The sequence below is a fragment of the Panthera uncia genome, chromosome F1, assembly GCF_023721935.1.
Source record: "Panthera uncia isolate 11264 chromosome F1, Puncia_PCG_1.0, whole genome shotgun sequence".
Classification (NCBI taxonomy): Eukaryota; Metazoa; Chordata; class Mammalia; order Carnivora; family Felidae; genus Panthera; species Panthera uncia.
Genome location: NC_064813.1, coordinates 8,528,140 through 8,541,798, shown reverse-complemented (window position 1 = coordinate 8,541,798; position 13,659 = coordinate 8,528,140). Strand labels below are relative to the sequence as shown.

The 13,659-nt window shown below is 38.4% G+C and overlaps 1 protein-coding gene and 1 pseudogene across 3 annotated transcripts in view; both read right to left on the bottom strand.

The window, feature by feature from the left end:
- RGS7 (regulator of G protein signaling 7) overlaps positions 1–13,659 on the bottom strand; it is a 511,512-nt gene that overhangs the window by 103,140 nt on the left and 394,713 nt on the right. The window lies entirely within an intron of this gene.
- Positions 9,059–10,130, bottom strand: LOC125925884 (60S ribosomal protein L6-like; annotated as a pseudogene).

The following is a 13,659-nucleotide window of genomic DNA, read 5'->3' as shown; positions in this document are numbered from 1 at the left end:
CAGAGGTGTCCTGATTAAAGGATATTAGCAAAAGCATCTGTGACCAGAGCAGCACTACAGGTCTGCAAATGGTAAGTTATTCTAATTAAGGTTGTAAAGAAATTAAATAAACCAGATTGTTTCACAAACCCAAGAAAAACACACAACAGGTAAAAGTTAGGGCTTTGACAAATGAACAGATGAGACATAATTTCAAAAGTCAACAAGTGATGCCTGTTCCTAGGTGGGTGACAAAGTTTTCTGTCCTTTCTGAGTCTGATTCCTGACAAATGGGAATTTTAATACATTTTTTTCTGACTTCATATGATGGCTGTGAAAATTGAAGGAAATGATCAATGTAAAGACCTTTTGAAAATGTATAAGGTATTATGCAAATGTAAGATTAAATGTATCTGCAACAGAACTGATTATCAGCTTTTTAGCCAAGTCTGATGAAAACTCTAAGTACACTTCAGATTGAAAGGAACATATAATTTTTAGAAATAAGTTAGAATTTGACTTCATGACCTTGGCAATAATTCCATTTTAAATATTCAACAGTATATTTATAGTCTAGATCTCTCTGTAATGCATACATTTCTTTAAGCTATGATTAGCCAACTATATTAAGAAACAAAAAAGATACATTTTTTTTTCAAATTTACAATGTAACTTTATATAAACTGAGATGTATTCATTTGTTCATTAATTCATTCAGTGTGCCAAGTAAGGTTCTAGGCACTTAGATACACTGAAAATTCAGTCAATATTCCTAGCTGCCTCAATCCTTACGTTAAACTGGGAGGAGACGAACACATAGGTAAACAATAATTATTTTTAGTATTCACTATACATCTCATAAATAAATGAATAACCACCATTACTTTCCAAGCCAATTTAGTGTACAAGTCACTTCCACGTATCTCCTCTCCACCTTCTCTGCGCCTGACAGGAATGATGTGAGCTACAAACATATACCCCACCTAGAGAGGGAGAGGTGCTACATTCTGGACTGAGATAGGAATACTCTGCTCATTCCTACTCTCTTCTGGACAAGAAGCTAACCACCTGTGGCAGACCTATTGCTCACCCTACTCTAATGCCTCTCTGTTCACTGAAGCTTCCCCTTATTTTCCAAATAAATCCCACTTTCTTCCATAATGAACACCATACCATCCAGTATGACCCTGCAACACCATTTCCATCCAGTGAGCAGGCTCACTCTTTGCCTTTAAATGTTTAAAAAAGACATTTGTTTTTTTTAAACAAAAAGTTATATGGTCCCTTCAATCTGAAGTATACTTAGAATTTTCATCAGACTTGGCTAAAAAGCTGATAATCAGTTTCATTGCAGATACATTTAATCTTACATTTGCAGATACATTTAATCTTATATATATATATATGCAATATAGTTGGAAATATAAGGCCGAAGATGGAAGAGTTTGGCTAAATTTCTCCGAGGTAGTAAATGGAAGAGGAAGGGCTCAGCTCAAGGCTTTAGGACAAAAAGTTCCTAGAGTATCCCAGAGACTCCATGAGAATAGGAGTATCTTATCAGGTGCTGACAGCAGTGGTAGTTTGTGGTAAAATCCCTCACACTGCTTCCTTATTTCGTGTTCATATAAGTTAATTAAATCAGAGTATGGGGGTGCCTGGGTGGCTCAGTCAGTTAAGTGTCCACCTCTTGATTTCAGCTCTGGTCATGATCTCATGGCTCGTGAGTTCAAGCCCTGCACCAGGCTCTGTACTGCCGGTGCAGAGCTTGCTTAGGACTCTCTCTCTCCCCTCTCGCTTGGCCCCTATCCTGCTTGCTCTTTTTCTCAAAATAAATAAACTTTTAAAAATAAAAAAAAAATCAGAGTATGTATAATGTATCCTATAATTAGTTTCTCTCATACACTTGATTGTATTCTTTTTTGAGGTTCATAACAATTGTATGTCCATTTAGAATATGAAATTAAAACCAACTATTCTACATTGCTTTCATCAGTTTACAACTTTTGATGGACTTGACATCTTATAATTTTGTCCCTTAAAAATCTCTCTTGATTTCTAGGACAAGGGATGTTTTATGACTGCTTAACTGTAATTTCAAGCCCCATAGGACAAGTATAGAGGTCCTCGTTGAAATTCAAAGATGGTCATCTCAAATATTGCTGTTCACAATCCCTACGTTGTTTTCTTCCTACAAATTTGAGCATAGATAGTTGGCATCTTTAAAGCTAAGTATAATTCATTGGACCACAAAATAAATCCTAGGGATCACTCAAAAATGTTTATTGAACACCTACTGAAACTTCGGCTATTGTCCTAGGCACAGGGGATACAAAGTGAAATAAGATCTAGTCCACAAACATTCAAGTGACTCACAATCCAGGGAAGAAAGATAGCTGCCTGCCCCTCTCATCTGGGCAGAGAGGATGGGGGCAAGAAAGGCTTCCCTAAGCTGACGGTATGTTTGCTTAGTCCTAAAGATCCAACTGTGTTAATCTAGCCATGACATTTTTACATGACTCAATTTTCCTTTGATTTTCTTCTCCTTTCCACGATGGGGATAAATCTATTGTGATAAAAAGTTACACATAAAGACATCCTTAAGAAATAAAAAAAAATCTTCTTCTAGATAAGCAGCAGGAACTTAGTAGGACTCACTTTTCTTTTTCCCTTATTTATATAGTTTATGTTAAAATCATACATATTTCTCCCATAATGGAGCTTGAAATCAAATATTTAACCATGCTTTTCTGGGTGTTATTTTTGAATATGTCTTAGAACCCTTTTATCTGGAATTTGTCATGCCCAACCTTGCTCCAAGGATGCCCTCTATGAAAGCATGGACTCACCTCAGGGAAAACAAAAAAAAAAAAGCATTTTTAATTTGACTCCAAAATTTTTGACATAATTTATTATTAACTTGCTTATTTTTAATTTTTTAGAGAGAGAACACAAGCAGGAGAGAGGGTCAGAGAGAGAGAGAGAGAGAGAGAGAGAGAGAGAGAGAGAGAATCCTAAGGTTCCATGCTCAGTGTGAAGCCTGAGGTGGGGTTCAATCCCACGGCCTGGGGATCATGACCTGGGCTGAAATCAAGAGTCAGAGGCTCAACCAACTGAGCCTCCCAGGCACCCCTGACATAAATTTAAATATTAATAAATCATATAATTCTAAAATGTAAATACCCACATTTAAAAAAAATATGGGCTCCAAACAGCAAAGAAAATACATGGACAACCTCTTCTGTGGGAGGAATTTGTATTATTCTTTCTTCTTGAACTCATACATTAATTACACTATCTCTATAGAACTGATCACTTGTTAGTCTGCTTTACAACAGAACTATATTTAGAAATTAGTTGACATTTGAAAATTTCCTATGATTATAAGGCTTCTATGAAATTTTTTTCTGATTTCAGTCATCTTTACAATTGTTATTAATCTATAGTTTATGAAAAAACATAAATATATTGCAACATTTTCTAAAGAATAATTTTTAAAAAGTGAAACCTTATTGCAAAATTTTCACTTAATATAAAAGCTTTTTCTTAATAGGAAAATTTCATAACTGTTAGAAAGTCCACTGTAAAAAAAAAAAAATGAGGAAACATAGTTGTTTAAATCTATGGTTCCCTGGAAACCTTGACAAGTCTGCGAATACCTCCAGAGGAAAATGTAGCCCAGTCCTAACTATTCTGAAATTTCCAATGTGATTTTCTTCCCTGAGAATACCATTTTGAAGAGTGATTTTAAACTGTCAAACATAGGAGATATATGAGATTTTCAGAACTGATATATTATTATTGTCTGCCTTTTAAATTCTACTTTGATTTAAACTCTAAAATTAATTAGTTTTTAAAAAGCAGTGTTTGTTTTGGCATTTGTCAATTTTTTATCACTGTTTCTTGCATCTCATTCTTTCCTTTTCAGCATAATTTCCAAGATACAAATAGAAGTCATTCCCTCTTTTTGGAAGAGGGGAGTCAGGGTGGAGAAGAGACTGGAATCCACTGCACTTTTTTTAGCAAAATAATACATTAACTAAAAATAAACAATGCATAACCTTCTCCCAGAAAAGATAGAGACTGTTAATGATACACAGCTTTGACGTTACTTAAAGCATGTTTTGCTATGCTTTTTGTGTGGTCCACATACGCAGACATACATGCACGGTGTGAGTATAACATAAATTTACTTTCTTCTGTAGTTTTGGAGTAAGTCTAATAATTTAGAGTGACTTGAGTATTCTTATTGAATATATGCCAGTCATCTGTAGTTTTACAAAAGGATAACATTTTCTCTCTGTCTTCCTTTTTCTCTCTCTGTAAATTTCTGTCATTCTCAACTTGCTCAGAAAGATTAAGCAGTAGAAATCTAAAGTTTAGAAAATCTGCTTCAAAAGAGAATACTTCTTTACTATTATAGAGTAAATTGTTATTCCCTAGGGGTTGGGAAGAGAAGGTTTGTAAAGGTTTATATGCATTGCCTAACACAGAATATTGATTAGTCAACCATGCTGGATAATGTGTGATATTAGCCTTAGACTGCAGAAAAATAATGCAAGCAGATGGACATAAACCTATTAAAAAAACAAATAAAACACAGTTCATATTCTTTCCAATTTCAGTGAATAATTCATATTATTTATAATGTTTCATACATTGTGAAATATACAAATATCATAAATGATACTAAAACATTGCAGTGCACCTACTATTAAAGGTTACCAGTAGCTAATACTTTTTTCCAGCTCAGAGGGCAGAAGATTTAAATGCCATGAGGAGCTAAAATGATCCATATCGCTATGGTTATGAGCCTTGAAACTTAGAGTGTGCACCTTAAAATCAATTTCAAAGTTTCCAAGGAAACCAATGAAGACATTTCAAGACAAGATTAATGTGATTTGCAAATCAAAATCCACTTAAGACTGTTGTCACAGCATTATGAGTTAATTGGTGCTTGCCACATTTTTTTAGAAAGCCAGAAAAAGATCTTATATTCATAAACCCAGCAATAACTGAGACAGCAGCCCTCAGTTTCTTCTCTGCTTCGTTAACATAATATATTTTGAATACAATGAAGTATACATAAAAGAGTCCTTTGTTATGAACTCAGATTCTGTAAAACCTTAAAAAAAGAGAATAAGAGCATCAAAAAGCCCACAAATCTGTGGGGATGTGCAAAAGAGTAAGAGAGAAAACTACTGATTGAGTAAACATTTATGACTGATGCTCTGCTAGGTGTAAAATGCGATTTGATTTTGAGATCCCATTATATTGATGAGGAAACTGAAATTCAAAAAGTTAAGTCACTGGCACAAGGCCACAGCTAGTAAATGCTGAGTGAGGATATGAAGCAGTGTTTCTGGTTCCCAAACTCATGGTCTTCCCAGTGCATCATGCAGAAACAATGGTAAGTGAAGTGCAACGTGTTCAGGGTCCTCGCGGAAGTTCTAAGGTGTGGAGTTCAAGTCCAGGGCTGATGTATGTCTGAGACAAAGAGCTAGAGGTGAGAGAAAGGTCATACTGGAGGTATGCTGAAGGGTAAGGTTCATTTGTGGAGCCTGCCTGTTACCTCTCCTTGACTGCTGGCGGATGTGGATTAGGGACCGTCTCTCACTTACCGTTGTTCCTGCCACTGCATGAGCACAAGGCCTTGCACACCCCTAAATGCTCAGTATTTGTTGAATTGCATTGACATAATTGGTTGTGTCAGGTGTGAAATAAAACTAATTTGTGAAAATGTCACCTGGGGCTTTGAATCTTCAACTTCTAATTTCCCAGTGTCCATCTAACCTGCCATCTGGCATGGTCCTGCTACTTATATTGTGACACAGACTTCAGGTGGGAAGTCCTCTGTGTCTGTGTTCACTACAGTGGCCTGAGGCATACAGATGCTACATGGGACCAGGATCTCTAAGCAAATGTTTATAAAGTTTACCCCAAGTTTGTGCTGGTTGTGGAACTATTCACTTTGATATCTCCTTGTGTTTCTGTGTGACTGTGCTTTGGAAAGACTGCCAGTATCTCATTAAATGTCTTCTCAAGGTACTGCACGAGCCGTTGTGCAGGATTGAACCTCCAAAGTGCACTCAGCAATTGCTAAGTAGTGTCCTAGTGATTCCATTCCCAGAATTCACTCCTGACACATTTTATCTTAAGGGTCTTTTCATCGGGTGGTTTGAACAGAGAATTGCAATAGTCAGCTAGGCAGTGGAATTCGGGTTCTCTCTATAAACTAAGCAGAGTTACTCAGCTGGCAACATATGTCTAAAACAGAAATATGTTTCAGAAGGGTTTGCAACAACAACAACAGCAAAAGGAAGAGTTTGCAAGCCTTGTCCTCTGCTTCCCTGCCACCCCAAGGAAAAAGCCTGAGGTATAGCCTGAAACTTGACAAATACCACAGTGATCTGGGAGTACAATGTGTTATCACTTTTATTATAACAGTTGGGAGCCAGCCAAGGCTTTATAAAGAAACCATAAAGCAACAGCAGGAGTTTGGGCAGCCTTAGAAAAATATTTCTTGGCTTAAAGAGAAACTTCTTAACAAGAATCTGACACCTCTAACTTAGCATGAAAGCACAGACCAGGTCAATCACAGAAAATTCAGCTTGCCAGAATTTGTTCCATAGCAATAATAGAAACACAATGGCAGAGCACATTTAGTATATACTTGGTAGCCTGAGAACAGTTGCAACCATTTAAGACTAAGTTATTGAAATTTTTTATTGGATGCTCTGCTAAATAGGGCTTCAGCTATCTTCCTACTTATCTCACTTTATAGTGTGTTCTAAATTTGGACAATAACGAGGGGTATGACCTTGGCCTGGTAAGTCCTGCCACTCTCTGGAGCTCAGTTGCCTCATCGTTAGCTGAGACCATTGAATTGAATCATTTCTCAGGCTCCCTCCAGCTCTGACATTCCACGGCTGGAGGAGGTCATGGTCTAACACTGACAGTAGCATTCTGGGGTAGGGAAGAGTTTTAGTGCATACAGCCCCTACACCCACAGAAAATTCAGATCCTGGCCAGGGTCCTCAGGTTTTCTCTCTTGTTTCACTTTCCAGGGTTCTCATGACAGCCTTTGCCTAATGCGATTTAAAACAATCTAGAGGTGCCTGGGTGGCTCAGTCGGTTAAGCGTCTGACTTTGGCTCAGGTCATGATCTTGCAGTCTGTGAGTTCGAGTCCTGCATCGGGATCTGTCCTGACAGCTCAGAGCCTGAAGCCTGCTTCAGATTCTGTGTCTCCCTCTGCCTCTGCCCCTTCCCCCACTTGTGCTCTGTCTCTCTCTCTTTAAAACATAAAAAGACATTAAAAAATTTTTAAAAAATCTAAATCTCCCTTCTGTTAAGAGAATGTAGAAGCAAAATACTAAAAGTCCCCCCACCCCCTCTTTGCTCAAGAGGAATGTAAAAACAGATATGCAAATCTCCCTTTAAGCAGGTACTTAAAATTTTTTTAAAGTTTATTTTGAAAGAGAGAAAGAAATTGTGCACCTGAGCATGGGAGGGGCAGAGGAATAGAGGGAGAGAAAGAATCCCAAGCAGGCTCCATGCTGTGCTGTCAATGCAGAGCCTAATATTGGGCTTGATCTCACAAACCATGATATCGTGACCTGAGCCCAAACCACAAGATTTGGAAGCTTAACCAACTGAGCCACCCAGGTGCCCCTAAGCAGGTTTTAATTAAGGGATTTTTTTTTTTTTTGGCAAATCACATGGACTTAGAAGTACTGTTATGTTTGTTGTTTCAGCTCATGTTACAAAAAACCTCTGTTATCCAACCAGAGAATCACACAGTGTAGACTATTTACTACTCAGGCATAAAAGTTCTGCCTCTAATTTCCCAGGTTAACATTTCAAAGTAAGACTGAAAACTAAGTGAGCTATAATAGTCTGTTTTCCACCCCCGCCACTCAATACTCAAACAATGAAAAAAATAATACCTCTCCTGCTGATATGCTTATTAACCAAAACTGTCTTTTCAGCTTTAATTGCTAGACCTGAGAAAATTGAGTCTTCATGAAATAGTACTTCTAATTCATACAATCCAGGAATATTAATATTTATTTAAATTATAAATGATCTTGCCTATAGTCTTCTGTATTTTTTTTAACTTTCGTTTTCATTCTTTGATCTTCAAAAAGTCTGCATGGGGAGTCCAGATCATTTTTGTTTTCATCACTGCCATGGTGACTAGCTATTTTTTGCTTACTAAGACTTTAAATGAAATAAATGTACTTCCTGTTGTTATTATGCCTAAATATAATGGGATGTTTTGCTTGTACCCTGACACCATCAAAGCTCCCTACCTTCTTCCCATTCCACCTCCACCTAGGGGTGCCTGGGTGGCTCAGTCTGTTAAGCATCCGACTTTGGCTCAGGTCATGATCTTGTGGTTCATGGGTTCGAGCCCTGCATCTGGTTCTGTGCTGACAGCCTGGAGCCTACTTCAGATTCTGTGTTTCCCTCTCTCTCTGCCCCTCCCCTGCTCATGTTCTGTCTATCCCTCTCAAAAATAAATAAACATTAAAAAAAAAAAGAGGTCCACTTCAACCAGAATGTTTCCATCCTGATTCAGGTCCCAAAACATAATAACCACAATTACAATTTCCTAAGTGCTTCCATTGTGTCACTTGAAGAAAGGCACCTGATTGTGTGAGTCAAGTGATTCACAAGGAAGCTAGAAGGTGTCCTCAGTGAACTGGTATTAGGAGAGCTTGTTAATTCAAACAAACCCCTGCAGCTGTGTTTGTCAATGCAAGGCCTGCAGTGCACTGCTCCAGGGATCCTGAGGGCTGTAAAGGACGCAGTGATGCAAGTATTCCTTCAGTTTGCATCAGGAAATATCAGGCAAAAAGGTTACGTTAAAATCTGGAATGCAGAAACTGAAATCAGCTAGTGAATAGAACTTACTGAGGCTTCTAATGCAGACTTTGCTGAGAAGTCTGTCACATGATACTTGGCCAGAACGTTGCAAAGCTTTGAACACACATATCCATGGATAATTGAGATTCCAATCATTTTCCAGGAGAATATTTTATCATTACTGAAGTCCCAGTGTTGTTTTCAGTTGGGCATGATTTTCAGTGACTGATGTCCATGGCTTTATTTTTTATTTTTTTATTTTTTGAGATGGATCTGTTATTTAATTAGGTTCTTTGTAAGAAATTTAGAACACCAATTTGTGAGGGTAAACTCCATTCGTGAGAGCAAACACAGCGGAGGTAGCCCTGAAGCTGAGGAATGGCTTTGATTTTTGGCAGAATTTGTGAGTCCACAGCTTTCTGATCAACCTTGCGCTGCTCTGTAATCTCATATTTCTTTTTCTCCGTGTCGAAGATCTCACCTTCCTGGTGTCTGGGCTTACGCAGCTTCTTCTTCTTAAAGTAAGCATCAGTGAGGTGTTTGGGGATTTTCACATTGCTGATATCAACTTTGGTGGAGGTGGCAATGACAAATTTCTGGTGTGTTCTACGCAGAGGAACTCGATTAAGGGACAGAGGTCCAGTCACAAGTAGCAAGACACTGCTCAGTTGCTTCAGGAAACCCACTCTCTTGCCTCTGTGGTGCCCAGTGAGGATGATCAAAATGGTCCCAGGAGTGATGCTAGCTCGCAGTTTCCTCACATGCTGACTAAAAGGTTTTTTGCCGTGGCTCAACAGCTTCCGAGGCACATCTTCAGTAGGATAATACGTAGGCATTTTGCGAAGTTTAACCACTCGGGTACCACCATTCTTGTCACCACCAACTGGTTTTGTGACAGTAGCAAGAACCTTCTCCTTCTTTTTCTTTTCAATCCTGGGTTTAGCTGCTGAATACTTCCTCTTGTACATGGCCTTTCTCGAATACATAGCCGATCGGGAGTATCTGCCAATTCCTCTGACTAGGACAGGGTTTCGGCTGCAGTGGGGCTTCCCCTTCTTTGGCGTTTTAGCCTTGAGGTTACCCTTCTTAACCTTGCCACCAGCATCAGCCTTCTTGGCTTCAGGTTTCTTCTCCTTAGCATCTGGCTTCTCAGCTTTTTCACCTGCCATCTTGCAAGATGGGAAAGCTCCATGGCTTTAAATAATTCAACATTAATGCTTATCTTACGTCATCATCATCCACTTAGATTGTTCCGAACTGTTTAGTTAATCCCATGATGCATATTTGTATCAGTGGCATTCCTAGACAATAAGCTTCCAATAATTTCACAGGTAAATAGCACACATACATTACAGTTCATGTATGAGGTATCCATACTCCTTTTTTCTGAAATAGATACACCTATTTCGTAATTTTTCCCATACAGTGCCACCTTATGGTCATTTTTTTCCTACCTAAAACGTACGTGGGTAAGATAATGGAGACATTATCTTTTACCCTTCCTAAATGTGCCATAATAGAGTGGTTGAAATTCAGCTGTAAATTATAGCATAGATAGATAAGAAAATGATTTCCTAAACAGCATTGCCCATTAAGGATCAGTATTCTAGAGAGGGAGAGGTGCTAGATTCTGGACTGAGAAAGGAATACTCTGCTCATTCCTATTGTCTTTTGGACAAGAAGCTAACCACCTGTGACAGATGTATTGCTCACCCTACTGTAATGCCTCTCTGTTCACTGAAGCTTCCCCTTATTTTCCAAATAAATCCCACTTTCATAGTGAAGGCCATGCCACTGACCCTGCAACACCATTTCCATCCAGTGAGTAGGCTCACTCTTTACCTCTTTTCTCTCTTCCCTTATTTATCCATTCATCTCTGTTCCTTTTTCCCACTCCATTGCCAAGTAGTTGAGAAAGCAGTCCCAGCTGCCCAGTTTCCTCACTGCCCATTCCCTCGATGGAATCTGATCTCCACATCCTTTTCTCATTCCCTTTTGCTGGCTCCTCTTCTGGCAATTTCTCCCTACATGTTGATATTCTCGAAATTCTGACCTGGTCCTTCTCTTTGTTTCACTCTGCATGTCCTTCCTGAATGATCTTGTCCACAACCATGCCTTGAATTACATTGTAGACACCGAGGACTCAAAAATCTTCCCATCTGATGCTGACTTCTCTCCTTTACTCCTTTACTCCAGAATTACATTGGCAGCTGCATACTGACCATGTGTGGCTAAACATCCAGCTAGTTGTAAATCTTGTAAACACCACCATGGTATGCAAATCTGAGAAACTCTCATGCTCACTGGACCATGAAAGTAAGGCAAGTGTGGTAGAGCTTTATGGGAAAAGCATAAAACTCAGAAATCCTGGCTCCAATCCTGGCTGTGTCCTTTTTAGCAAATAGGGAAGACTCTTTATCTCTCTGGCTCTTTTTTTTTTCCATCTGTTGATTATGGCTAATGACATTTTGAAGATTTTTTTGTGAGGGATTAAATCAGATAATGTACGTAAAGATGCGATATAAGCTGTGAACTCTTATTCAAATGTCTGATATACTATTATTTGAAATGCTGTTGGATAAACAGGGATATCCATTTAAAGTGAAACAAAATGTAAAACCACCAGGAATGCAAATATCAAACTAATCTGACTTGGCAGGGGCGCTTGGGTGGCTCAGTCGGTTAAGTCCAACTTTGGCCTAGGTCATGATCTCGCCGGTCCCGGGTTTGAGTCCCCCCATTAGGCTCCGTGCTGACAGCTCAGAGCCTGGAGCCTGCTTCAGATTCTGTGTTGCTCTCTGTCTCTCTGCTCCTCCCGCACGCGCACACACACACACACTCTCTCTCTCTCTCTCTCTCTCTCTCTCTCTCTCAAAAATAAACATTAAAAATAATTAATCTGACTTGGTAAGCTAAATAAATATTGACTGCATGGCTTCCAAATATTAGTGTACATCTGGAAGTGCTTATTGATGCCAATTCTTGGGTTGGCATCTTAGATTTCATTGGTTGGGAAAGAGGCCAGGTTTCTGCATTTTAAAATTATCCCAGTTGATACTGATAAGTTAGGGCCATACATTGAGAAAGAGTGAAATATTAGGCACTTGAGAGACTACAGGTCCCCAAAACTCCATTCTAGTGACTTGCAAAGGCATCCAGACTAATCCCCTATTAGGAAGCATTTTGATTATTTCATATTATAATGGATTTCAAGGCTTCCAAATTTGGGCTTTGTACACAGAGCAATCATCCATCACCCACCCCCAATACATATACACAAACATACACATGTATATTTACATATGTGTATCATAGACTGATTAATGGAAAAATTTTTCCTCGTAATATGTGAATAAATAATAATGTAAAGACACAAAATAATGCAGACATTAATTAGGCAGTTAGAAGTTGAATATGCATTGCTATAAAATATCAAATGTGTTTCTCTTTTTCTTGTCATACTGTTGATTGTGGGTGGCATAAAGACAAGAGTACAAGCCAGCAGAGGCCAGGGAATTGCTAAGGAAGGGCCAAACCAGAAACCAGTAGATAATGCAAGTCATGAGGCATGAGTCTTCTCAACAGATACGCTTCACTACAAGCATCAAGAGATTTCCAAGCTGGTGGCTCGGTTAATATGTGAAGTTCTTTTCAGTACAACAGGGAGCATTTCTAGAGTTGAGATTAGAACTAGAGATGCATTTCAAAAATACTAATAGAGTCTTAATTTTATTTTGTAGATACCATGTTTAGGGATGTTTAAATTTTCCATTTGGATAACTATATGTGTATTGTATGTAGGCATGATACACGTATACATATAATACACTCAAACGTGTGTGTGATATTCACACACATATGTAAATGTATATATGCACATGTCAATATAAGTTAAGAGAGTAAATCAGGTGTCTTAATTTTTGCCAAAGTCAGGTAAAAGTCAACTGTTTAGTGGCTTACTTTTTTTTTTTATCAGTAAGTTTCGTGTCTTGAAATGACGAAGTGTGGGACATTTAAAATTTTTTTTTTAACGTTTTATTTTTGAGACAGAGAGAGACAGAGCATGAACGGGGGAGGGTCACAGAGAGAGGGAGACACAGAGTCCGAAACAGGCTCCAGGCTCCGAGCTGTCAGCACAGAGCCCGACGCGGGGCTCGAACTCGCGGACTGCGAGATCATGACCTGAGCCGAAGTCGGACACTCAACCGACTTAGCCACCCAGGCGCCCCTGTGTGGGACATTTTATAAAGGAGGAGAATGATTTGTGCCAATATATATATTCTAAAGATGTCATAAATTCTTTACTTCTTTTTAACTAAAAGTCTTGGATGATGAGTTAATTCTCACATTATACTGGGTAAATGTGTTTTGTTTTTAGGACATGGTTTGTTGTTTTTTGTTTTGGCTAAACTAGTTCAGGGTGAATATTTAATTTACAAAATAGATTATAATACCAATACTACCCTTTATAACTATAGTCATAAAAATACAGTATAGCTTTTCTTTTTTGTTAACAGAGATGCATGGGTGTTCATCAATTCTACAAATTAGAAGATTGCTGCAATTTAGCTGAATCAGTGGAGATTTTTATTTTTTTAATTTTGTGTTTTAAAATTTTAATTATCCCAGAGCCTCTGTAATTTTGAATGATGATGTGACATTCTTAATGGGGTGTGATGTTTTATCTTTCTTTCCAGATGCATCTCTGAACTTGTGCCAGGGCACATTAATTTGCAAGTGACCACTGATCATGATAGCTTTGGGGAAAACATGTCAGAACATTAACATGTTAATTCTGTTCATCACAGGTTTAT